Consider the following 25836-nt stretch of genomic DNA (forward strand, 5'->3'; position numbering starts at 1 on the left):
TCAGCGGCGGGGTTGCGTTTTTCTCGATTTTTCGCGACAGGAAGGGGGTAAAAGCAGAATGAAGGATACTAGCGTAGCAAAACTGTCATATATGCTAGTAGAGCTGGTCATGGGTTGAAAAATATGTTGCTAATGCTTTGTAACGTTTGTCTAAACTGCACTGCACCTGGACACACGAATTACAATAGTAAACATATGAATGTGTATAGACAACAGAAATATGTTAATTGCAAGCAGATTCTATGATAACATCTCATTCAAGTGCAACGCCAGCTGCCGTTGTGCTTGAAAAGAACGTTGTTTTACCGACATGCTCCTGTCGCAACTGCACCCTCAATCGCAGCTGTACAAATTTGCCCACGATTACATGACATAGTTCTTCTTTGTGTTGGTTACAAGTCGGAAGATTATTGTCCACGTTATTATGAATAAAAGACGAATGCCTCTTCACATTTGTACGAAGAAACGTGTAGCACATTTCTCACGCTGCCCGAGATATACCGAAGATTCATTGCACCACGTACGTGTTCACGAAGCTCAATGAGCTTGTTGCGGCTTTGCGGAGATTTAATGCAATTCAATTTACTTTAACGTAAATGACCACTGAGCTACCAGAACACACGGTACACACTGCACGCTGCAAAAATGCTTGCTTACCTCGCACACCACTTACCTCGCACCAGCTCCTTGTTGGTTCCCATTCTGCTCTCTTTACTTGCGCGAGCGAAACATCTTTCCGCTTTTTTAGATGCTAGGAAGCGATACAAACGCTCACCTTTCCGAGAGTGATTGGCACACTTGGGCACACTGCACCCTGGCATTTCGCTGCACGACGTATCATGCGAGTAACGCGCTCTGCAGATCTCCACGCACGCTTGTCTTCGTCCACGAACGAATGTATTTGCTCAATCAAGTAGGAACTACTCAAACAAGAGCGAACGCTGGTTCGCGACCTCGCTCTTTAGGCGACAGATCAACGACCCCATGCCAACCATATACGGTGATGAACCGAGCCCTAGCAGTGGTTCATAGAAATAGAGAAAAAAAAATAGGAGCTCTTTCATGCGTAAATTCCGATGCAAAAGAACTGTGACCCGAACGTGGTACACGCAGAAAAAAATATCTGGAACTCTGGTATTACCCGAGAAAATGACTCGTGGAACGACCGATTTCAGCTGTCACAGAGGAAGTTCTGACACGCTCGTTGCACGCTGGATTTAAAATTCCGGAAGGATGGGTTGCGATATTTGTTCCCAAAACGTACAATTACGCTAAGACACCGAAGAAATGCAATCACTTGCGTGTATATGTGCCGGATGGCCGCTCGAACGCGCAAAATGCACAGCCGGCAATGGGCAGCGCGTAGCAAGTTCGAAGTCAAAATGCGCGCTCCGCGCAGCGGTAACGCGTGCGCTTGGAGACTGGGAGGTCCGCGGTTCGAATCCGCGGGCCGGCTGTGCCGTCTGGGGTTTTTCCTGGGTTTCCCTCAGATGTGTAATAGGCGTATGCCGGCACAGTTCCCCTGAAGTCGGCCCATGGACGCAGCTATCCTCCCCCCGAGCGGATTCCGCTCGGTCTTCCACTTCACCCTTTCCTCCTCTCCACCATCTTTCCCTTCCCGAGAAACATGCCGCCTAATCAGGCAGGCAGACCTCTCGGGTTCCTCCCAACGACACTCCTCCCCCTCCTCCTCCGAGGAGGAAAGGCGGCGTTGGCACGGTTAAAGGGTGTCTCCTCCCTGAAAAGCGGAGAGGCCGCAGCAACCCATGGAGGCTCCCTAGCACGCCACGATTGGACGATGGAGATTTGAATTGTGAATGCGCGGAAGCGTATATACGACTACCGTAGCAGACGACAGCGATAGCCCCTATGAAACCGCGTAGAATGCAGATGATAATCAACTTCAGAATGAAACACCTGTGGAACGTCCACCGCTTGTACAGAAATACCAAGGTAAGCTGAAGTACAAAGTATTGTAGAAGTTGAGGAAGCAATAACTGGGACGATGAGATGCGCCACCGCTAGCTTCCAAAAATGCGGCGCTGGGAAGGGGTGCCCACGACATGGTCGTTATAATCTAGTAGGTCGTGGTCTGTGTTGATCTAGTTCTGTCTACATCGGTAATTGTGAGTTCATTTAACTTGAAATTCTCAGGGTAGAGCGTTGAAGACTAAACACAGTTTTGTAAACTGTAACGATTGTTGCCACTAATAATAAGCGATAATTATATTTAATTACCATTCTCGTGCAGAAAGAAATTCTCCAGTGAGACGACAATGAGTTAAGAAGACCATGTACAGAGTGCGGCTCGTACTCGATAAGGTATTCGACACGTATTCTACATTTTCACTACTCACTGACAGCATGCCCGCAGTAAATCTATTAAATGTATAATCAAGCACCGTTGCACGGACATTACCTATACAGGGCTCGTTACCTATACAGCTCGTCTGCATTCGCATCACACATTAAGCTAATTTTGCTAATTGAACTCGAAAATTAGCAAAGCAAAGGTAACGTTTTTCTTGATGAATTCGGAAGCCAATGGCCATAGCACACTATTCCAACCGAAATCACAGTTTTTTCAGAAGATTTGTACAAAAATTTGACAGCCGCAAAACCGTCCCCGTGAGAGGCGCGCTTGCTGATATTTAGGTTTGCGGAACTTTTCGTTCCATCCAAATACCCCCCTCCTATGCGAACACGGACATAATCACGCCTTCCGCCCTTATCAACGTGCATATCGTCAGTCCCCAGTCACTGATAACGTCGGTTACCGCGGTAATGCCCTCGATCGGGTGTGGCTGTTTCCACTTTGTCTCGATAAAGGCAGAGCCAGCATTTAAGCAAATGCAAATTTAAAGGAGCACTCCTTGCAAAGTAACGGCTTTGCGGCTGTCAAACTTTGGTACAAATATCTGAAAAAATCTGTGATTTCGGTTGGAATAGTGTGCTATGGCCACTGGCTTCCGAATTCATCAAGAAGAACGTTACCTCTGTTGGCTAATTTTCAAGTATTAGAAAAAAGTAGCTTCATTCATGTGCGACGCGATTGCAAACAGCCTGAATCTGTGGCAAAAGTCTGTGTGCGCGTATTCCAAGTAGTTTCATAATTTTCTTAAGTTAAACCTATTTTTAGAAATTTAATGTCACTTTCTCACCGGACACTCTGTATATGCACCACTCTTGCCGCCATAACCCACCATCTGAATCAAGATATAACACACATTCCTCGTATCTGCGTTCTTGTAATTCGATTGAACGGTTACCCACCTGAAAGTGTGATGCCGAACCACCGTATCACCATAGAAGATGAGAAAGAGATACGGTTTTGTGTTTCCTATACCCCGATTTATACCTTTACCTTGTCTGGCTGGAATCCCTGCTCGACGATGAAGCGTCTCCTCACTTTCCTCTCTACCGTCATCTTGGGGCGCCTGCCAATGCCCGACGCAGTGCCAATCTTGTTGGTACTGTACTACCGGCACATCGTATCGTGCCTCTCTGGGGCCTTTAACAGCCTCCGGAAAGAGCTGGTGACCTGCCCACGGGTACCTGACCGGGGCCATAAATTTCGTCTCTGATGTCCTGCAGGACGAAGGCCTCGATTTCGTGAGGTTTCTCGTCAGCCACTACCACCGGCACATGACGACTGGCGATGCCACACGCCTTATCCGCACCATCGCCCTCGTCGTCCACACGCCCACCAATTCTTCCGTCGCCATGCCCAAGGTTCTCGTGGAGATCCTTCTCAAACATCTCCGCGCTCTATGAGACCTTCTGTTTTGCCTTTTTCTTCGACTTGGACCTTCTGCCTGTCCCCGGATCCCATCACGACCTCGAATTCATTGGCTCCCAAGAACTGCGGCATTCAACCTCACCTCCCCGTAGCGGGAGCTGGTAACGGGTTCGAAAGCAACGGCGAACCCGGCCAACGAGGCTCTGAATGCCGCCACCAAACGCAAGAATATCATCTACCTACCTACCGTCCGATGGAGCAAAATATTTGTACATCTACGCTACTACTGATCAAAGTCACCTGTATACGTCTACGTGGCCAGCAGCATGTATTGTCTTTCAAAATATTGCAACACTGGAATCCGAGGCCATCTACTCGAGCTCCGCGTGTTCTGGCATCCAAAGTCGCATCTTCGCCATCCACGTTGGAGCAGAAAATGGAACGTCAATACCGCCTGCGCAGATATTATAAAGGAACACTCTGCGCAGGCGGGTCGGGCTGTGGGCCACAGAAAATTGAAAATCATCCTCGTCCAAGTCCTCAAAATTGTCATCTACGTTGTGAAGGCTCATGGAATATCCTTATCGTCAACACAGCCGTTGAAGATTCGGCACAGATCATATCAGTTCTTCTGAAGACATGGCGGTGCACGGAAATGAATGCAGAAATGACGTCAACGCAGAACATGTCGTGGAAGAAATGTCGAGGCCAAAGAATGTGTCAAGGAGAATTTCCTCTGCAAGAACTTCAGCTGGACCCGCACTGCGGCAGACTTTTAGAGACATTGCGGCGGCCCTCGTAAGTAGAATGTTGGTACCACACTTCGTAATATGAGTAGGAACGTTGACGAAAATATTCTCGCAGAACATGTCGTGGAAGGGATGGCAAATAAAAAGAATGCGCCCAGAAGAGCTTCATCTGCAAAACTCGTCGGACATAGAACAGGGGCGTCGTCGAGCGAAATAAGCAGCAAGTATGTGTATAAGCAGCAAGCTGTTGGGGGTTGACAAACTGCAATATATGTGGAACAGTCATCGGATATTACGTCGTCAGTATCTCCTTTGTCTGGAAGCACAAACCCATCTACGTAGACCGAAGAAAATGCCAAACTCGTCAATCAAGCTCAGACTCCCGAACCAACGTACTTCACAGGTATATGCCAGAAGCCGGTTCGCTGACCAAAACACTGTAACCGCTGTGTCTTTTGAGCAACCGGTAAAGATGAAACCGCATACATATATATCTGCGTGTTTCATTGTCTTTTTACGGCAGGGTGTATATAACATGCTTTACGCGTGCATCCATTTTATCCGAGCGCTAACTCAGTCAATCGGTATATCTTACGAGCTTCATGTTAACTTTAAACCGTGGAATATGCATATGATCGAAAAGTTACCCGTCAAACAGAACTCTTTACAAGTTGAGTTACCGTGTGCGGAAGGTATATAAGTTGATAAATAAGTTCTTTAGCCTGAAATGTAACTCGCAGTTACGGAGTTACTTAAAAAAACGAGTTACTTACAAGTTACTTCGGACACAAAATACCACTACACAGGTGCAGCGCGCGTGAGCAGTCGAGTTCGACCTCGAGTTGCCTGCAGAGGAGCGCAACACGCAAGTATACTTTTCGTTTACGTTCATTTCAATGGCAGCGGTTCTGCCATTGACTGTATATCACGTTTTATGGCAGAAAATGTACGAAAGAACCGGACAGAAACAAGAAAATATGTGGGCGCGAGTAAAAAGCCAATTAAAACTCGAAACTTAAATTAAGTTACTTCGACAAAGTTACCTAAAAAAGGAAACGAATTTCTCTTAAAGTTATTAGGGCGCGAAGATACCGAGTTAAGTTACAAGTTACAAAAAAAAAAAAAAGAAGAGAGAGAGAACTTAGTTACAGTAGCGAGTTACCTCGAACTCTGGGAATATGCATATGGGGAAAACTTGAAGCACCAGGTACATTTAGTACCCAGTTTAAGTACATTTGAGGCTACGTACTCCCTTTCCCTGCTCCCTCTCCCATCAAGTTCAACCGGGACTCGAGAAAAAACAATAACATTAATGCTAATGAACAGTAAAAGCCATTCAACTGGGAACGTGGGGAAGCGGTTAGCGTACTTATTCGCTACACCGCTTGTATTGTGCCTGATTCTTTCTTTTCCCCTCTCTCTCTGTTAAAAAAAAAAAAAAAGGCGAGATGGTGGTAGCCAAGGTCGTGCTGAAGACTGGGACGCCGGTTCGAATTCTGTCACCGGCTGTGCTCTCTGAGGTTTTCCCCGGATTTCCCCCGAGACTTTCCGGACGAATGCCGACATAGTTCCCCCTGGAGTCGGTCCAGGACGCATACTAGCCCCCTTGCTCCTGTCCTCTCTCCCTCTGTCCATATGTGTACGCTGTTAGTGGCTACAGTTGCTTCGCGGCGCTAACATTGAATTGACAACAAAAAAAAAGACGGGAAGCAGTAGCGAAAGGAGGAAGAACGTGTTCCACGTCTTTCCTCATCATTGGCGACATATTCAAAAAAAAAAAAAGAAAACGTAGCTACCCGTCAGCGATTGGTCAAGCACCTGCGGTCACGTGTGGGTTTCCCTCTACAATAGAATCCCGCGGCAGCTTCGTTCCCGTGGAGATGACGGTGCCCTGTAGAATGTGACGGGATGGCAGGTAAGGCTGTAGAGGACGATGGATCATGTTCCTCTGCACGAATCCCGACAGGCGGCGCCCTCACCGTAGCGTCGTCGACGAGCAACCATCTAACAAACTCTTAAACTCCCAAAAGCCTTAATAAAACTTCGTCTATCACTCATAATGCACAAACGAGATGACAAGACATCTCCCTGTTCACAAAACGAATGATGTCGGGTGGAACAGCAGCGCCGCCATCTTGGTTGACTGGAACTATTCCAGCAAAAAAGACTAAGACACAGGATTTAAAATTTTCATAGGCCTCTACGTATAATCTGAGATAATAAAACTCTCGTAAGGACCTACAGGGTATACACTTTAAAGGGACTATCCCATCCATCCCGGTCGAGTCCGATACTTCAGTACCACAGTATTTCGAGTAGAGATAAGGGTAGCGAAAACCTCAAGTGAATAGGTTGCGTATATGCTGGGCAATCTAATGAAATACATCGAAAGAGCAGACGACGGAAAAGGGAATCCCTCTCCACCAGCTCTCCACAAAGTCTTGAAAACGTCACGCCCAACGTCAATGAGAGCGCGCCTTCCCGCACAGCTGATCGGTGCAGTCGCCGAGCCTGAAATGCGTGGCGGCGAGCAGACAGCCAGCGTCATGACGGAATCGTCGTAATACGAAGGTCCCCACTTAGGCTAGACCACAGGGTATGAAGCCGCACACTTGTATGGTCACTCGCCCACTCGTGTGTGTGTGTTTGTGCTGCTGTTGGTCGTGTCTCTGGGTGAACCCTTGAGGACAGAAGTCGCACTTGTATGGTTTTCTCGCCTGTGTGTGTTCCTCTGTGATTCTATAGATTGTCACTTAGGCTGAACTCCGCAGGGCAGATATTTCACCTGTATTGTTTCTCACCCATGTGTGTCTGCTTGTGGCGCTTCAGGTGACCGCTCTGACTGAACTCTCTAGGACAGAGATCGCATTTGTATGCCTTCTCGCCCGTGTGTGTCCGCTTGTGCCGCTGTACGAGCTCTCTCTGGCTGAACTCCGCAGGGCAGACGTCGCACTTGTATGGTTTCTCACCACCGTGTGTGTGCTTGTGATTCTGCAGGTGACCACTCCGGCTGAACTCCGCAGGGCAGATAGAGCACTTGTATGGCTTCTCGCCCGTGTGTGTCCGCTTGTGATCCTGTAGGTGTCCTCTCTGACTGAATTCTGCAGGGCAGACATCGCACTTGTATGGCTTCTCGCCTGTGTGTGTCCGCATGTGCTGTTGTAGGTTCCCGCTGCGGCTGAACTCTGCGTGGCAGACATTGCACTTGTATGGCTTCTCGCCTGTGTGTATCCGCTTGTGACACTGTAGGAGCCCTCTCCGTCTGAACTCCGCAGAGCAGACGTCGCACTTGTGTGGCTTCTCACCTGTGTGTGTCCGCTTGTGATCGTGTAGATGCCCTCTGTGACTGAACTCCGCAGGGCAGACATCGCACTTGTATGGCTTCTCGCCCGTATGTGTCCGCTTGTGATCCTGTAGGGTCGCGCTCTGGCCGAACTGAGCAGGGCAGAGATCACATTTGTATGGCTTCTCGCCTGTGTGTGTCCGCTTGTGCCGCTGTACGTGCTCTCTCCGGCTGAACTCCGCAGGGCAGACATCACACCTGTACGGTTTCTCGCGCGTGTGTGTCTGCTTGTGACACTGTATACTCCCGCCGCTCTGGCTGAACTCTGCCGGGCAGGCATCGCACTTGTATGGCTTTTCGTCACTGTGTGCTCGCTTGCGAAGTTGCTGGTGCGCAATCCGACTGAATTTCGCAGGGCAGAGGTCGCTCTTGTGCGACTTCTTACCCGTAGAAGCAAGAAGTCGCTCTGTGGACCGACCATTCGTAGTGACTAGTAGAGCATTGTCGAGCTGTGGCTCAACGGTCATTGTGCTGATCTTCAACTGTGCCTTTGAAGAAGTACATCCCGAAAATTTGCAAACACAAGTGGGCTGGTCCTTTCCGTGGAGCAAATCAGTGCTTTCTCTTGCTCCTGAAATTTTGGAAAGACGCATTAAGAGGGCATACCAGTTACCAGTACAGGCACATCTCTGATTGATGATTTTTTGAAAAAAACTTGATGGCGCCGCGCTTGCTGTCACACTGTTCGCGTCAGAGTCCGCATATAATCCCCCTTGTGTACTATTCATGCCCGAAGTTCAAAACGGCTGGAATTGATCGAGGTGGTCTAAGTCACCCAACAGATGAATTTCCTGGCTTTCTTAGGTGTCTCGAAGAAGCCGCTCAAAAGCTGCTACGTGAGCTGATGCAGCTCCACTGAATGACTTCCTAAGATACTGAGCTACAACCTACAAGCAGGGTTACGAAAACTGAAGAGGCATACTTGAGGCCTTTGCAGTCTTTCAGACTTGCCTAACAGTCTTCCAGACTTAACCCCCACAACAGTCCGTCGTGAGTAGCAGTAAACATCCGTCTTTGGCCACCATACTCGCTCTTCTGGCAACATTGTGGGTAATTTTTAAGTAGCGACGCTACCATGGATGAAACACAGGAGCGGCCATTTCGAACAGATTTCCGTGGGTCCCTCTGGCGGTCGCTGCTGTCAAAACCGCCATTGCTTCCTGTCCACCACGTGATCCTCTCTAAAGTTTCGGTGTAGCAACGCTTTGTTGCTCGCGCTGCTTTTCGTGCTTTTATGCTTGTCCAGTCATTTACTCGTAAAACGTGAGTACCATTGCGGAAACAACGTTGTGTTAACGTGTTCTTACCACGGTTGCGGCTGCCGTTCAACAGAAAGCAGCTCTGTCACGAGAATCACGTTTTATTCGTACTTGATCGGTTGTTTCGTACCCCTGTTTGTGATAGTCATCTTGAATCGTTCGTTTGCTGTGAGACAGCTGCAGATTCATTTGATTTCCTCCATTGTTGTGCAAGTTTGATTACTGGCATGCTTTACCACTTCAGCAGCAACGACACAAAACGTAGCTACGTCGTCACACAAACGTCGCTGCCACGGATGATGTTTCTAGTCCTGTGTGCTTGTCCTACAGACCGTGACCGATCTTGTAGTAGAAGGATAAACCAAGAGTAAACCTCCGAACACACACAAATGAAACTGGTTGCGCGGCGTTCATCACAGTGCAACTGCAAGAGAATCACAACTCCCGTCGTCTGCTTAGACAGCTGGCCTACGCATGCTCTTGGGGTCACATGGTAGACAGAAACATCCCAGAATGCAATGCAAAGGCCGGCACGCTCGTCCCAATAACAAAAAGTTGGAAGGGCCGCTCCTGTGTTTCCTTCCTCCGTGGACGCTACCCAATGCTCTCGGAGCACTCTGTTCCTCGTAGTCTGGTGCGTCTACTAAACGGTCTTTTGACAGCCGTGAACCAGTCCATGCACAAGCTCGACACGTGCCCCGGGAAAGTTCCCAGTGTGTCTCAATGGTTTTTCGGCGTCCCCCTTCCTCCATACGTCAAAGAGCCAGAGAAGGATTTACGAGCCCTGTACTATGGCGCCATTATTTACCAACCACGCCCTACCTGTTATGACCAGCTTTGAAAGCAACTAGGACACTCTCGATTGACACAGCCTGAAGCTTTAGGGTCTAATCCAATTCTTCCCCCGAAATGAAGGTTGCCCCATTACGGTGAAACCCAATTTTTACACGGCAAAATGCCCTCACTGAGACACCTGCAGCAGCGCACACTAATTCGCTTGACAGCAAATGCAGTTACATCAAAGAAGTGATTGGCCAGGAGAGCGGTAGAACCGCTTCTTCGTAGCAGACGACTGCCGGTATGAAGTTTTAAATCACGTAATGCAAGTATATCGAACCAAAAACTAGCAAAGATGCATGTATAAATAAAATGCAACTATATGATGCAAAATCCTACGTATAAGGTTCGTCCTTCTTGCTATTTTCTTGGTGTCACGGTCTTAACTAGGCCTAACGTTAGCGACGAAACATCCCATTTTCGCGTACGTAATCATGGGGGAGCGAAAGTTGAAGCTGATTTTGCAGATACGTACATGAGAATATGTACTCACAGTATGAAATTAAAGTAGTGTGTGAAAATTCTTTTTTCACGAAATCTCAGCTTCGCCGTTCCAAGAACCATCCTCCATCTTGGAGAAAATTTGGTGTCATGGCAGCTCCCATGGAAAACGGTAACCAATGAAATACGCCTAAGTTTGATTGACAGGTCGAGCCTCTTTTTTAGGCTCCTCCTAATGGCCAGACTTCCTTTAGCATACACGGCACTGGTCAGGGTCATATCCCCAGATGGGGCCACCGCACAGTCGTGCTCCCCTATGTCGGTCAGCAATAAAATCACTCCGTGAACTTCTTGATCAACTCTCCTATATATCACCTGTACTCACTGGGTGCAGACATTTTCGGGAAACTGGATTGGATTAGATTAGACTGAATACGATATTCCCGGACGACGTGTCAACATAATGGATTTCGCGTTCACTTTTACCGGCGCCATCTGGATGAAGACGGGCATGTCGGGAAGACGCAGAAGTGCTTGGTAGCAGGAATGATTGGCCTCAGACCGACTGTTGGAGCAGACGGCTGGTATTATACGTATTTTAATTCGGGTGGTCATTTTGTAGCAACTTTTTTTGCCAGATCTCGAGCAGTCATGTTTGCTTGGTCAAAATGAAGTAATCTCGCATGTTCGCGTGGAGCTTTCCAAGCGCTCGGGATTTGCCAACTAGCATTTTTTTTGTCCGGTCTCAAAACGATCGAGCAGCAGGTTGCCCAACTATATCCGGTGTCGTCACATCCGCATTGCAACGGTGGCGAGTGCCCTCATTGGCCCGCATGTTGAAATCACGTGGTTTAGCAGACGACAGAACTCGACGACGGGCGACCGCGATGCCCCCGGCGTGATCCAAGTAACTAAAACCGCCAGATTCCTTGCACTCATGTTCAGGTGGCAACGGTCACGTGATCCAGCTCGGCCGCCGACCTAGCAGTTTCCGAGCGCTAGGCCGTGTTGCCACGAAATAACAACCCGAATTCGGCATATGAAACATAAGATTGAATCAAGAGTGGGCAAAGGTGTGCATATGAATAAAAGTCTGTTATAAAATGTATTTTTTGGGCATCCGTTGCATTTTTCTTGCTATTTGCTCGCGATCAGTCTTTACTAGGTTTAACAAGGACGAAGAAACACATTCGTTTCACGTAAACATCGACGCCAGAGCCCAATTTAAATGTGCTTTGCAAAATAATTGCAACATAATGCATACCTAAGGTGTCAAATTGAAGTAATTTGCGGAAACCTTTTTGTCACGAAATTCTCGCTTGCCGTTCCAAGCTACGCCGCCATTTTCGGGAAACTCCTGGTGTCGTGGCGGCCGCAGTATGAAACAGCAGCCGATAAAAAAACGCTCAAGACTCGACAGGTCGAGCCTCTTTTTTAGGCTCTGCCTAATGGCCCACTCCCTTTGGCATACTACGAGGCGCTGGTGCGGAGCGGGAATAACGCGACCCTAGCGGCGCTTGGGAGAGATAAAGGGAAAGTCCCACTTGCGCTTCGGGGGTGGTAGTGACGTTTATTTGGGTTTGTGGAGAATATGTAAAGGTGTATGCTGGACAATATCAATAAATAAAAATAACAATAAACAATAACAATAAATAAAAAAAATATCGACGCGTGAGACGCCGTTATCTCAATGGGAAACGCGAAGGTGGTCGTGTTCGCTGAAAGGGGCATTTGGAGCATTGCGATGAAACCAAAGAGGATGCACTCAGTGAACGCGACTACCTTGGCGTTTATCATTGAGATAAAGCACCAGCAAAGCGATTACCTCGGACGTTCGACCAGATATGCCGCGCCGGCAACATCGGTGTCTTCACCCGGCTTTACCCCAGCTCATACCACACCCAACTCACACAGAGACAACTCATACCACACCTAACTTTTTTTTCGGGGGGGGGGGGGGAATGTTTTATTTTTGTCTTGCAGAGAGGGGTGTCGATTATGGGAGTAGCTTTTTTGTACCACTGAAATTCAAGTCACGCAGGGAAAGGCCATATCAGGAAAAAAAAAAAAAAGTCACAGAATGTGACTTATACACTGAAGGAAATGTACCAGTCCTACCGATGACACTTGCCGACGCACACTGAAAAATAGTTAAAGCACACTGCAATTTTAATGAGAAATGGGGACTTTCTTTTTCTAAAGAGGCCAAATCGAAAATATCCCACATTTCCATTCTCGTACGGAACACTAAAACACTAATCCTTTGAATACGTGGTCAATGGGCTCAATCCGTATTGCAGCCCATTACAACAACGCTATACGCAAGGTGTCCATTGATACCTTTCTCCTGGCGCTGTTTTCGCGATGCGTTGGGGCGCCAGCCAAGGACCCATATTCTTCATGATGATCAGGCAGTTTCATAGAATGATGGGGTGAACTAAACAACAGCCTCCACATCGAGTAAATTGGTCCGATTCTCGAGGAACGGCTACTCGGCCTGGCCACAATTAAGGTAATTGAGGGATAAGCCTCCTATCATGAGAAAATTTATTAACATCACCAAGTAGCTGGTTGCCTCTTACACGTGCAACCAGCCAGATGGAGTCTGAAACACACACACACAAACAAACAAAAAGCTCTGAAGTATTCCACACGACGACGAAAATGTGGGACAATTCTGATTTGATTTCATTTCATTTCATTTCAAAATTCCCAATCTTCAATAAGCGTTGTAGTGCGTTTTAACTATCCTTCAGCGCGCTGCACTAAATGTCATTTGTGCAATTCTGATATTTCCTTCAGTATCAGTGAAGTTCTGTGATTTTTCTTCCGCTGATATTGCATTTCTGGGCGTGGCATGAGTTTTGAGTTTGAAATGCTAATCCCGAAAACAATCCCCCTTCCCGCAAAAAAAAAAAAAGAAAGAAAAAGAAAAAAAACTTGTGTGTCGTATGAATTGTCCTGGTATGAGTTGAGTGTGGTATGAATTGTCTTGGTATGAATTGTATGACCCTGGTATGACGCTGCAAGCAGCACTGATCATCGAGGCACCAGGCACCCTAAGACGCGCGCTCCTCCTACATTCTCTGGCTGCGAGAGAGCGGAGTTTCATCTCCTAGTCTTCTTTCTCTATGCCCATGGCACAGGTACATCGATACCATAATGATAAAAGAGGCTAAATGCACATGCACACGGGACGAGATGTTCTGGCAACCTCTCGCCTGTGTGGTTTTAGTATGGTAGCTAGAAAGGGTGGTACTTCGACCGCACCGCTTCTCTCGTACATCGGAGCCCGCCGCCGCTGGAAGACGGCGCCAGCGGGCGCTGGGAGTCTGAGGTATGCTATGTTCGCCGAGTTTGCGCGTATAGGGACTGTGCGACAAACTGGTGGCGCCGCGATGCGGCCTCAGGAGAAAGTACCTTGCGTGATAGCCACCGGGTAGCCAGCTTTGTTTACATGTGAAGTGCGGGTATCTTTTTTTGCCACAGCATCGCTAACTGTGCCAGCACCTAAAAGAACTCTTCATTAGGGACCAGATGCTTCATTTCTCGTGATTTCTACGCTTCCAATACCACCGAGGTCACTAGACTCGCAGCGAATAGCGTTTGTGACGCGCGTTCGGCCATTGCATGAGGTGTGCACAACATGAGCGAATATATTCTATTTCTTTTGTTCTAGTTTCAATGAAACTGAATGAGGACCTGCAAAATGATCAATGATTTACAGTTGCCACTTTCGTGACGGTGAAACGCCGCTGGATACTATATCACCGTCAAATGCACCGACCAAACGGCAACCTATTTCGGGATAATGATTGAGGTGTTTCATCGCCAGTGCCCAGAGCCGATATTGTTCCCGGTATGGCGAGTCTCACAGTGAGAACAGAAGTTCTACGTTGTCCAAAAGGTTTAGTATTTACTCACCGACCATTTCACAGCTGTCGTCCCACAAGCTTACGGCGGTAGCCGAGGTAAAAACTCATATACTTTCTTCTTTGAGGATCTCGTTAGAGTTATTGTATCTGAAGATACTGGAAAAACTGCAGTACAAGTTCAGGCAATAAGTTGTGACCCCACGTGTTTATTTGTATGGATAAAACGGACGCACGATGTAAATTTCAGTGACGAAGCTATGTGTGTGCAAGGACGACGAAAGGAATACAAGACTCAGTCAAAAACATGATATTACAAATGGCTGGAGTCAGAGAAATACACGTATATAGCCTTCGCTAGCAAGCCATTTTGTGAGGTGTCAAATAACCATCCTCTCGACGTATCACTTACAGGTGTTTTGACCGGGCAGACGCGAGTGGCTGTTCTCCTTCCGTACTGTTAGATGCATTATAAATACGGTGCTTTCTGTGCAGTTGGTCTCCATTCTCTCCGTTCGCGCCCCAGAAAGGTTCCACATTATTTGCACTTCGAAAATTAGCCCTTCTAATTACGGAGGTCGCAACGCAAGCTACGGTTCCACTTGAGAATGCATAGAACGGGCGGCGTGGTATCACGTCGGATACGTCCAAGACCGCCACTGGCGGCGCTGTCGCGACGGAGCAGCGCGCCCCCTGCAGGTGTCGCACGGTCCCTCTGCGTCCCCGGCCCGCGCGTCTATTTTTTGCCTTTTTAGCGTTTCGTGTCTCTCGGCCAGTGTTGCCAATTTAGCGGATTTCCCGCCAGATCTGGCGGATTCCACTTGCATCTAGCGGGAAAAAAATGTCTTTAGCGGCTAGCGGAATTTCTGACGGGGTCCTGGCTGAATTTAGGGGATTCTAGCGGATTCGGACTTTCGCCTCGTTTTGGCTGAAAAGCCCGAAAAATCAATTTATTCCCTACAGTATGCTAACTTCCGAACCGAAACCAGTCACCTGAAATTTGGTAAACTCCCCACTCTCCAAGGTAAAAAAAAAAGTTGTTGTTTGAAATTTGGTATCTGCACGGCTGTTTGCGCGCGAGAAGCTCACTTCCGATTCGCTCTCTTTCCTTTGTGCTAGAACCCTTTTGATCTGTTTTGGAGAACACACCACCAGTACCTCGGTCAGACCACAACATTTAATGTCTTATTATATGTTAGGGCCGTAATCTTGCGCCGGACAGAAGCGACTTTACTCTGTCCTTAGGGCGCGAAATTAAGGCCTTAACTACTAAGGCCTTAAATGCTGCTCTCACCCAGCACAGCATTGTTGACTAGGGGAAATGATGGCACATAACCCGAGATTTTGCACCAGAACACGAATTAAAGTTTGTCTGGACATCTTGCTCCCTCTTGTAGTAGCCCACAAAGTCTGCCGATTGCTGTTCCCAATGCGAGGTGGCTTCGTTTCTCTTTTTCACTAGCGTCTATGGCAGTGTGCACTCTTCTAGTTTGTTGAAATGCCAAAAATGAGTTACAAACAAAAACTTTGAAAGGAATGGCTTCGGGACCCTGTGCTAAGGAATGGTTCAGAACGGCGGCAGATTGGACGAAACGGTATAGTGCTGGTTCTTGTTCTTCGGTGTAGTGCTGGTGTGAGTCTGTGCTGGGTACGAAGTACTCAGATCTGAAGGCACATGGAGACAGTGCAAAGCACAGAGAGGCATTGGGACATTTCACGTCCGGTCAACAGCAAGTTCGCATCGTCCCGGAGAAAGTCGATCCAGCGCATGAGGCTGAAGGCGGGACAGAGCTCTTTATTGCTGAACACAGTTCAGTGCTGACCGCCGATCATGTCGGGGAACTGTAAAGTCTTTCCCGGACAGTGCGAAAATTCCAGACAAAGGAATAAAAGATGTATCGTTCCAAGAGTTCAGCTATCTTGACGAACGTGCTTTATAGGAACTTCAAGGATGATCTTCATCGCACCTTCAGCCAGCTGAACTTGATAAAAGACAATTTACGCAATAAAATGAAGCCGGACATGGTCGGGCCTGGTCATGGTCAAGATACGGGCTTGAGAAGGCATGCGAGGAGCTGCTTCGAGTACGACCTCCTCGGTACGACGAAGAAGAAATGAACGAGAATACGAAGCATGCTCCTGAACACCATAAAAGGAGGTGAAATATACATAAATCTCAACGTGTTCATGCACTTTTCAGCGTTAAGCGGATTTTAGCGGCTTCTTCGCAAAATTTAGCGGATTCTGGCGGAATCGGTTGGCTACTTTGGCGGATCATTCGTCTAGAATGTTGGCAACACTGCTCTCGGCAAGTGACCACTTGGTTCTCTCAGCGGACAGGGATGACACCTGACCCTGACCTGACCTGAATGCCTGGACAACGTAAGCAGCGTGTCAAACACTGTTTTGTGCCCGGCTGCAACACTGCATGGATACCGTTCCGCAACTGGAAAGTTCGCGCTCTTTGCCGTTCCGCAGGACCCAGAAAGGTTTCAAGAATGGAATCAGCGTACACCAAGTGCAGACATGCCTCTCCAAACGCATTCGGCCGTTTGCGAAATACACTTCGACGCGCTTTTACGCCAACGCACTTGTCGTGAACGTCAAGATCGAGCCGATGAAGCGTGGCCGGCCTACCCCGAAAGATCATGCGGTAAGCACAATACCCCCGGACCCAAAAATTCCCGGACAAATTCCAAGAAACTGCCCGCTCAGCGCAAGAAGAGGAACCACAACTTGGAGTCGCCAGTGCCTTGCAAGAAGGAATACATCTGATCCTGACATGGGTGATGAAGCTGTAGACGCCGGGAATACGTCGGCACAGAATGACCCTTCCCCTCTTCCCTTGAAGCAGCTTTCACTAGATTTTTCAGCATGTACAAATTACATCCTGACAGCCTCCATGAATTGACCACCAGTGCTCGAGCCTCGACACACCAAAGTTCGTTGTGAGCTCCACATAGATGAACTCACAGGTGCTGTGTGCAAGTTTTATTTGATCACAAGGCTTTATTTTTACGTGAAAGGCTTAAACCTCGACAAACAGCAGAGAAGAGTACGCAGGAATATGTCCAAACAGTCTTGACTGAACTAATAGAGCACGCAGGAAGACCAGGCCAAGCGCTTTATTTATTTATTATTTATTTAAACAAGCTTTTTTATTATTTATTTCATATTTATTTTATTTCCGTTGCGGTAGCTGCTATGCTAGTGGCCAAGACTTCTGTGCAGGGCTGTAAGATTGTTCTAGTCATAAATAGTCATAAATGTATCCTGTTTGTGCAGTAAAGTGCCGGTATTGCTGAGGAAAGGGCGGATAACCAAAAGGTATAATATGTAATTGGAGCAGCCACGGCAGCTTTTTGCGCTCGGCTGTTATCGTACGAATTGCGTTTTGTTGTTATTGTTTTTCATGTGAAAGCCCCGCATTTGTTCAGGAATACACGTAGCCCCTGCTCGTAGTGTCTCGGCTAAAAATAAACTCGCAAGAAAATGCTTCCGAACGCGATTATTGGAGAAACTCATCGAAATACGAACTGCCGAGTGGGGAAAGAACGCATACCTCCTGCTCGGAGCGCCCTCTGCGCCTTTCTTCCAGCGGGAGCGTACGCTTCTCTCGCCGGTCGGGGTACCACCCTCTCTAGCTACCATAGTTTTAGTGTTCTTGTCCTTATCGAAGCGGTATCATACGAGGGCACGAATGCACACATTTCCCACATCCACTATGATACCGCTATGTTACCATTTATGATACCACGTGATACGCCCTAGCATTGAAGAAGTCAATTTAAGAGGGAAAACTGGTTCTGTAGAAGGCATCCAGCAAGTGTGATAAAATCGAAAATGCGAAACATCGAAAATGCGGGAAAAGTCGGGGCAAAGAGGCAACACGGCTTGACTGCCGGGCCCTCACACGCGATGGTCTGTGCATTTGTCACCAGTGACACTCTGTCTCCCCCGACATTCGTGGGTCCCAGAGTAAAGACCGCCCAGCACAACCACTTGAAGAATTTAGTCTCTTCGATCGTACGTACGTAGATATGCATGGTAGGTGGGTACGTACATACGTACGTATACTTCTCCTCATTGTAGTGTGGATTTCTTGGAGTCTACTTGGACGAAGGCATGGAACGAAATGAACAATTGCTAACTATGGCATGCTGTCAAGTCCTTCCTGAGTAGTCTCCTCAAGCTGTGAGACGCGATACAACGGAATGGCTTTAAAATCATTTTGAGAGTATAAATTTATTATTTAGTTGGTCGTGGCACAAAAGGGAATTCTCGGGATTTCGTTACAAGCTCGCACATGCAAGTGGTTGTAAATTATTAATTTTGTACATTAGCTCTGGCCTCAAAAGCGTTCAAATCATTGCTTCGGCACTTGAAGAACGCCACTCTCGGTGTCTGTGATTCTTTGCTTTGTCCGCGTGTTTCTTTGATGCCGAATGACGCGTGACAGCCGATCCACCAGAGTGCACGATATGCCCACGCTGCATAAAGTGCAGTAAGCATCGGTTTATTTTACACTAGGCTAGCAGCACATCGAAGTGAGGTCACCATTTTAGTCTATCATTTTGAAGATGTCATCGTTGAATTTCGTGTTTTTTTCTGAAATGTACATGGGCCCTCGTCCCGTGATTCTGACGAAAAACAAGAAGAAAAAAACAAGTCAGCAGTGGCTTTTGCCTATCGTTACTTTTTGCTCACCGTTGCACAGTGTGCCGGCACCACCTAAAAGACGACAAAGGCAACAAGAACCGCAAAAGGGGAAATGCCGCTGCCGCGCACCCCATCAGAGATAAGCCTAACGAGCCTGACCGGCGGCCTAACCGACATGAAAATAAACTAAATTGTCTCGGATTGGCTGACTTTGGATTTTGTTGGATATGAAGAGAGCTTTGTGGACGGGTTGATCGTGGGGCGGATATGGATATGGGTGCTCGTGGCTCCCTTTTGGCAGTGTTACTAGAGTGGTACGGAACCTGGGGGGGGGGGGGGTAGTTTGGCGCAGCTTTGATGTTGCGGCTCAACTTTGCGCATGAAAAGCAGCGGGGCGCAGAATGGCGCAGCACTTCCACCCCTGTGCTTCTGATTCGGTGAGCGAAGGGAGCGTACGCCTTTTTGTAGTAATTTGAATATATGATAATTGCTTTTACCACCCTTTATGAGACGCTCTGCTGACCTAGGTGGTAACTATAAAAGTTACCACTGTTTCACACCTTTTTTCTTAGAGTGTAGTGTAGGTGACTATTCCTGGTTGACTAAGAAAGCGCAAAAGGAACATGGAAAAGAAATGTAAGGCAGCACAAGCGCTTGTGTTATCTTATGATTACCCAGACTCACATCGTTCATGGGCACGAATAAATATCTGCCTATCTATCTATCTATCATACTTCTCATGTATCCTTTGGTACTTCATTAGTCAACCATGAAGAAGATAAGCATTCATCACGGGAAGAATAGAAAGGCGAAGCGAACAATATAAGAGCACGTTGCTTATGGAAGTAAACCATGGTTGCAGACTTGTACGTATTTGGAGTATTGTATTTAAAATACTGTATTTTAAATACAATTTGCGGTATTTTGGTACTCTACTCAATACTTTTTGTTTTGTGTATTTGTACTCTATTTAAAATACATTTTATGGTATTTTCTACTGAATACTCTAATTACATATTTTGGATCTCCCTCTCAAACTTTCTGTGTCTCGTCTTTCCAGTATCTTGCTTGTTCAGTAGAAATTTCCTGAGTCCCTCGGACTTGACCCGAACATTGGCCCTTCTTGGAAGTCTCCATTTAGAGATCTTGCCCCGTATATACTAATCCTTTGCGGATGAAGGTTCTATTATGTGTGCCCTAATGTGGTAACGCCGAATTCTGACCTCGCCGAGCAGGGACCTGCTAGAAGTTTGATTTGTTCTGGGTCACATATACTTAGTGGAGTTATATGATATCTCTTTGTCATCTTTTTGGGACTTGTGTTTAGATGACTCCTATCATACAGGGACGGCTTGAATAGTACGTGGGTTTCAGGTTATTCATGTCACATAGCGGCGACTCGCCGCACTGACCAGTGACTGGTGGCTTTTTGAGTTCAAGGATAAATAGTATCTTAATTGTATTTCAAATACTTTTTGAAGTATTTCGTACTCTATCTTAATTACTTCAATTTTCATGTATTTATACTCTATCTTAATTACATTCTAACGTCAGTATTTATTATCTTATCTTAAATACATTTTTGAGTATCTTGTACATGTCTGCATGGTTGGCAGTTCAGAGCAGTTCAGTAAAAGGATGTTCTTTTCGTGTTTGTTTCCGCTGGGTTTGCTGACATTTCCCATGCATCACCACCCAACTGAGCTCCAACCCAACCCTTTTGAACCTCAGTCTGCTCCTGTTTGTGAGTTTCAAAACATCGCAGAAATAAAGCGCGATAAGAGGCAGGCACCCTTTTTCTCTCTCCGCCTTACCATATGCTTCTTCACTCCTGGGAGTCGAGGACATGTGACATAAGAGAACTGACACTTGAATGGACTCTTTCATCTGTACGGGTATGTGGCCTCTGTACTTGCACGGTTCCAGTCCCTTGTGTTTCGTGGCTATACGTGAAGCCACAAGTTCCTGCTCTGGCTGAACTAGATCGTGCTCTGCCAGCAGCTACTTTGTCCTGCGCCTGAACTCTGAAGGATAGAGATCGTATTTGTGTGGCTCCTTGCCCGTGCGTGCCCGCTTGTGATACGACCCTGGCTTGGCATTTCAGGAAGCGCAACTCTCAATCGCAATCATCTGAGAAGCCATGAGCTCAGTCACGCGCGACTGACGTGAAGGTCCACTGGCGATAGTCACCAGATAACATCACGCTTATGACCAGAGATCGACAAAATAACCCATGCACTTGTGTCAAATGTTATGTCATCCGGTGAGTGCACTAATATGCGGCATGATCAAGCACAGTTATACGCTACTTCCATGTTCACGTGAGTTCGTAGCTAGTGGCTCAACTCATGTTTTATTTACCAGATGATTGTGCTCGTGAGTTATGCGGCCCAAAATGCTGAGCCATGGATACGACTGGCTCGTGCTATGGCCGAAGTCTGCAGCATAGAGATCGCCAGAGGTGGGCACCCTCACGAGGGCACGCGAGGGTGAGGGATCCCTCACCTCACGGAATTTGAGGTGAGGGGCAATATTTTGAGCGATGCTTGAGGTGAGGTGAGGTGAGGGAAAATTTTCTTAAAGAATAGAGAGGTGAGTGAGGTGAGGGAAAAGTTTTTTACAGAAGGCTGAGGTGAGGTGAGGGAACGTTTTTTACAGCAGGCTGAGGTGAGGTGATGAAACATTTTTGTCGAGGAGGCTGAGGTGAGGTGAGGTGAGGGAAAATTTTCTTAGGGAAGGTTGAGGTGAGGAAATTTTTCGAAATCTTTTGAGGTGAAGTGAAGCTAGGAAAAATTTTCTCAGGTAAGGCTGAGGTGAGGGAAAATTTCCTAAAATTGACTAGGTGAGGACTTCTTAGATTATTTTATGATGGGTCAGCAGTCTACAGAGTGCCCCAGAAACTCTGCAATTATTTCTTTTTCAAAGAGAGTCATAAAAGAAAAACTAGCGCTACATTCCCGCTACTTGAGTTACAAACGCGACCTTCGTCAAAGGTAGAACCGGCTTGTAACGTAAGTAGCGGAAGAGATAGGTTCACTCTCCTTACTTTTCTCGCTCTCTTCAAAAAAATGTGTGCAGGTTTGCCAGGGCACATGCTGTAGACTCCGACTGCACATTCCCAGACACCACACAAGGTAGGGCGCGATACGGGCACGACAGCGGTAGCGCTGATATGGTCACACCACTATCAATCCCAAAGCTGCCCTTCGATTTGACAGCCACTGGAGCGCTCAATTCGGCGGATGCCACGCGAATGCGATGAACGAAACAGCGATGCACCTGGAGCCCCACTCGGTGGTGGCGAGCATGCCTTTGCCTAGCCATGATGTAATGAGCGAGGCATGATGCGTTGAAGCTAAGAGTCGGAATTTGGCACTTTATCTTTGACACCTGCTTGGCACGGCATGGTTTTACCATTCCGGAGTCAGGACCCGCAAAGGAAACAAAAAGTGTAGGCCATACATAGCGACCAAGAACCACTCCCATTGCCTTCGTGAGCACCAATCAACCTATGAACATCTAAAACTAGCAAATCGATTATTTGCGAATCGTCAAACGATATTCAGTACAAAGGTGTTTCAGAATATCGGCACAACTGGTAGACAGCACGTAGCTAGCTTTACTCACCAGGAACTCCATGTCTATTTTAAGCGCGTAGTCGACATTAGGCGCAACGCATAGTGGTTACAGCTGTTCTGCTTAAGTATGCGGGTGACTCAGCTACTGTGACGCCCATCGCAATTCTTGCAAGCTAATTCTTGTAGGGCCTGCTCACTCGCAAGTGCAGGTACAAGGTGCCGAGACCGTGCCCACCTCAAACAATGTCCCACCACTACAAAGCGTGTAGCACCAATCACGTTGATAATACTTCCCGTGAATTTCGAGTCAGATGCCGATGCATCAGTGCATTTCCCATTACCCAACACCCTTGTATTAAGGCAGCGTGTTGCCCCCGCCGGTAGCGAACATCCTCACGCCTTCGTCACTGGCTGTTTTGCTGTTGTTGTCAACGCATTTCCCGTTGAAAGCAATGCAGAAGTCGGGAAGGTACAAGCGGCAGGAATCGAACCCTTACCGTCCAACTTTCCTCGGCGTTGCGCGTTCGAGCTCCACGGCTGGTACGTTTTGGATTACGTTTTACTTTGATTTGATCGCTTTGGGCGTTGTGGACGCGTTCTGCAGTGTGCTGGCTCTTGTTTTCTTCGACCTGGACGCTTCATTCCCCGCCGATGAGGACGGAATTGTTACTGCATGGTTCAAGCGACGTTAGCATACCGTTTGTTCACGACATCAACGACACGATGGCCCAGGTGGCCGAGGAAGAGCCACATAAGAAGCGACTTCGTGAAGAAGAGCTTATCTCGCGAAGTTTCAGGCTAGCAAGTGACATTACGGATCACTACGTGTATGTCGGCCATGGGAAGATCACAGGCGCCTTGACCCTGCAATACAAGGTTTGCAACGAGCGAAGACGGGGCAAAGGAGGCGACCAGTTCAATTTTCGGAGACATCTTCAGAAGGTAAGCGATATATAAAGTCTACGCATTGTTAGCGCCGCCTTATGAGGAGGTTGAGCGTATGGGTCGTGTCCGTCTCGTGGTAAGCTAACATGACTAGTAGGACCTGTAAGCATTGGCGGGAACTCGCAAGGCAGAGCTACACTCTTAAACCCGTACCTTTTATTGTAACTATTATAAATATGTAACTTCTGTGTAGACGTAGATTTCGAGATTTCTTATAGGTTACACCACTGTAACGTATATTTAGAGGTTAAAAGCGACCAAAGTCATGTCTTTACAACACGAATAGAAGTTACATCTCGGAAAAAACAGCTTGTTGTAACTTATAAATGTACCCTCTACTCCGACACTGTAACTTCTAAGCGAAATCTCCAACGATAATCTCTTTGTTAGTTTCTTATCGTTTGTTTTCCTTTTGTTTTTCAGCATAATGCCGCGTTTCAGCATCCCATTCGAGACGACAGTTGCGAATCTACGCTGTTATTTTTTATCTGTTTCAGCGTCACCTATACGTCAACTACATGTTATCAATGCTGTATGAACACAAATTATAAGTTCGCAGTCTGAAATACTGATAGTATGTTTCTTTGTAAAGGGTGGAAAACCATTGTCAATGCCGCAACCACCAAGATCTCCGATTTCGCTGCGTAGCCGAGCCTGGTCTAGGTCTATCCACACTGAGAGCGGTTTCCTTGAAACGCTTAACGCTCGTCGTCCGTCCGTTAACAAGTGTAATCTGTTTTAATCAGTGGTTTTCCTCGCGTTTATCATAGTATCGTCAGGAACAACGGAAAAGCTAGATCTCGCTAGCAAACAAGTATATTTTCGGAGTTCTCAGGGGAAAGTGTAGTGAGTGCGAAGATTGCAAAGAATATATTACCGAAAACGAACGTCACCACCGCAGCCCTAATTCACACACTTCATACACTGGGTAAGTGTACATTTTGTGCTAGGTACGTGCGTTATTTTGATAGCAAGAGCTCTTAGCGCATGTTTGTTGTGATTATGGCAAGCGTTTTGCGGTCCTGCATATGAACGCCACTTACGCTTGCTACTTTTCTGCTCTTACTTGGTCGCCAAGTCAATACACCGGCGTGCATTTTGCGAGCTGCGGATATATGCATCGAGATATATAATTCGCAGCTTCCTACTTGTTGTATCCTTACGATATTCTAAGACTCAATCGCGGAGTGAACGCCTTCCCGCATTTATGCTGCTTTGTACCTTGTGCTTTGTACGGATTTGAATGGTTCCGTAAATGTTACTCTCATTGCCCAAACTTTTGTTCCCAGGATCCCACATGCAGGTTCACATACCGTCACCAGCGCAATGCAGTACCTCACAAACTCGTCCCAGAGCGCCTCCAACGCTGATAACGCAGTAATGTAGTGTCTCCTGCGTTACTGTACACTCATATTCCTCAAGGTTGTGTGCGTTTTATGTAATACTGTATTGCCATTTGCGCTCGCCTCTGCAACACGAATGTGGAATAAATTTTTTGCTGCTGCATTTCGTTGGGTGTGTTCAGCTTAGCAAACATAGGTCAGTTGTTTTGACTCGCTGGCTTCCTCGCACTTTTATGCATTGCTTGTCATTTAGAAGATAGTTCTTTTTTCCACATACATGGTAAAGCGACCATGGTTTCTCCTCACATCAGAATCGCACTTGTGCACAATGTGTCACCTCTCGACAGACTTCTGTTTTTGTAATATACATATGTTCAAGGTCTCCTTTTCTGCTGGTTCATTTTGGTACCTTGGTGTGTTCTGTAAATGTCTGTCCATATCCCACGCACAGGGTGTTTGTTTTTATTCGCATCACACCAGCGCTCATTTGACAGGTGGGTTATGTTAATTTTCGCAAATTAACCCATCCGTAGTTACAAACATTTCCGACATTTCCTGACGCATGTGTTTGTAACTACGGATCGATTAATTAGCAAAAATTCACATAACCCACCTGCCAAATGAGCGCTACTCTGTTGCGAATAAAAATGAACATCCTGTATAAAAAGCCGCACGTTGGCGTAACCTTTACGGGCAGGTGCTGGATTGAAGGCCGTAACCTCTAATTAGTGGGTTTCCTTGTAACTTTTATAAAAGGTACTGCTCAGAGGGTACCTGGCAGCTTCTGAAATAGACGGTAAAATATTGCGATTTTTTACCCTTTACTAAAGGGTACCGAGTTAAGAGTGTACTCCCTCTGGCTTGAGGGGCGTAGATGCCGTCAGTGCACAAAACACGACACACACGACGTAACAATGTCCAATGTGCGGCCTGGCGTGGGGCTAGTGTTTCGATCAAACCGGGCACATTCCACGGATTCAGTTTGTCCCTCTCCCTAAACGCGTTCTCTTCAGTTAAAGCGGGGCTCCTACCAACCGGGTACAGTAAACGCTCTTAGGATTGATGAAGGAC

This window comes from Ornithodoros turicata, unplaced genomic scaffold (genome assembly GCF_037126465.1).
Source record: "Ornithodoros turicata isolate Travis unplaced genomic scaffold, ASM3712646v1 Chromosome48, whole genome shotgun sequence".
NCBI classification, from domain to species: Eukaryota; Metazoa; Arthropoda; class Arachnida; order Ixodida; family Argasidae; genus Ornithodoros; species Ornithodoros turicata.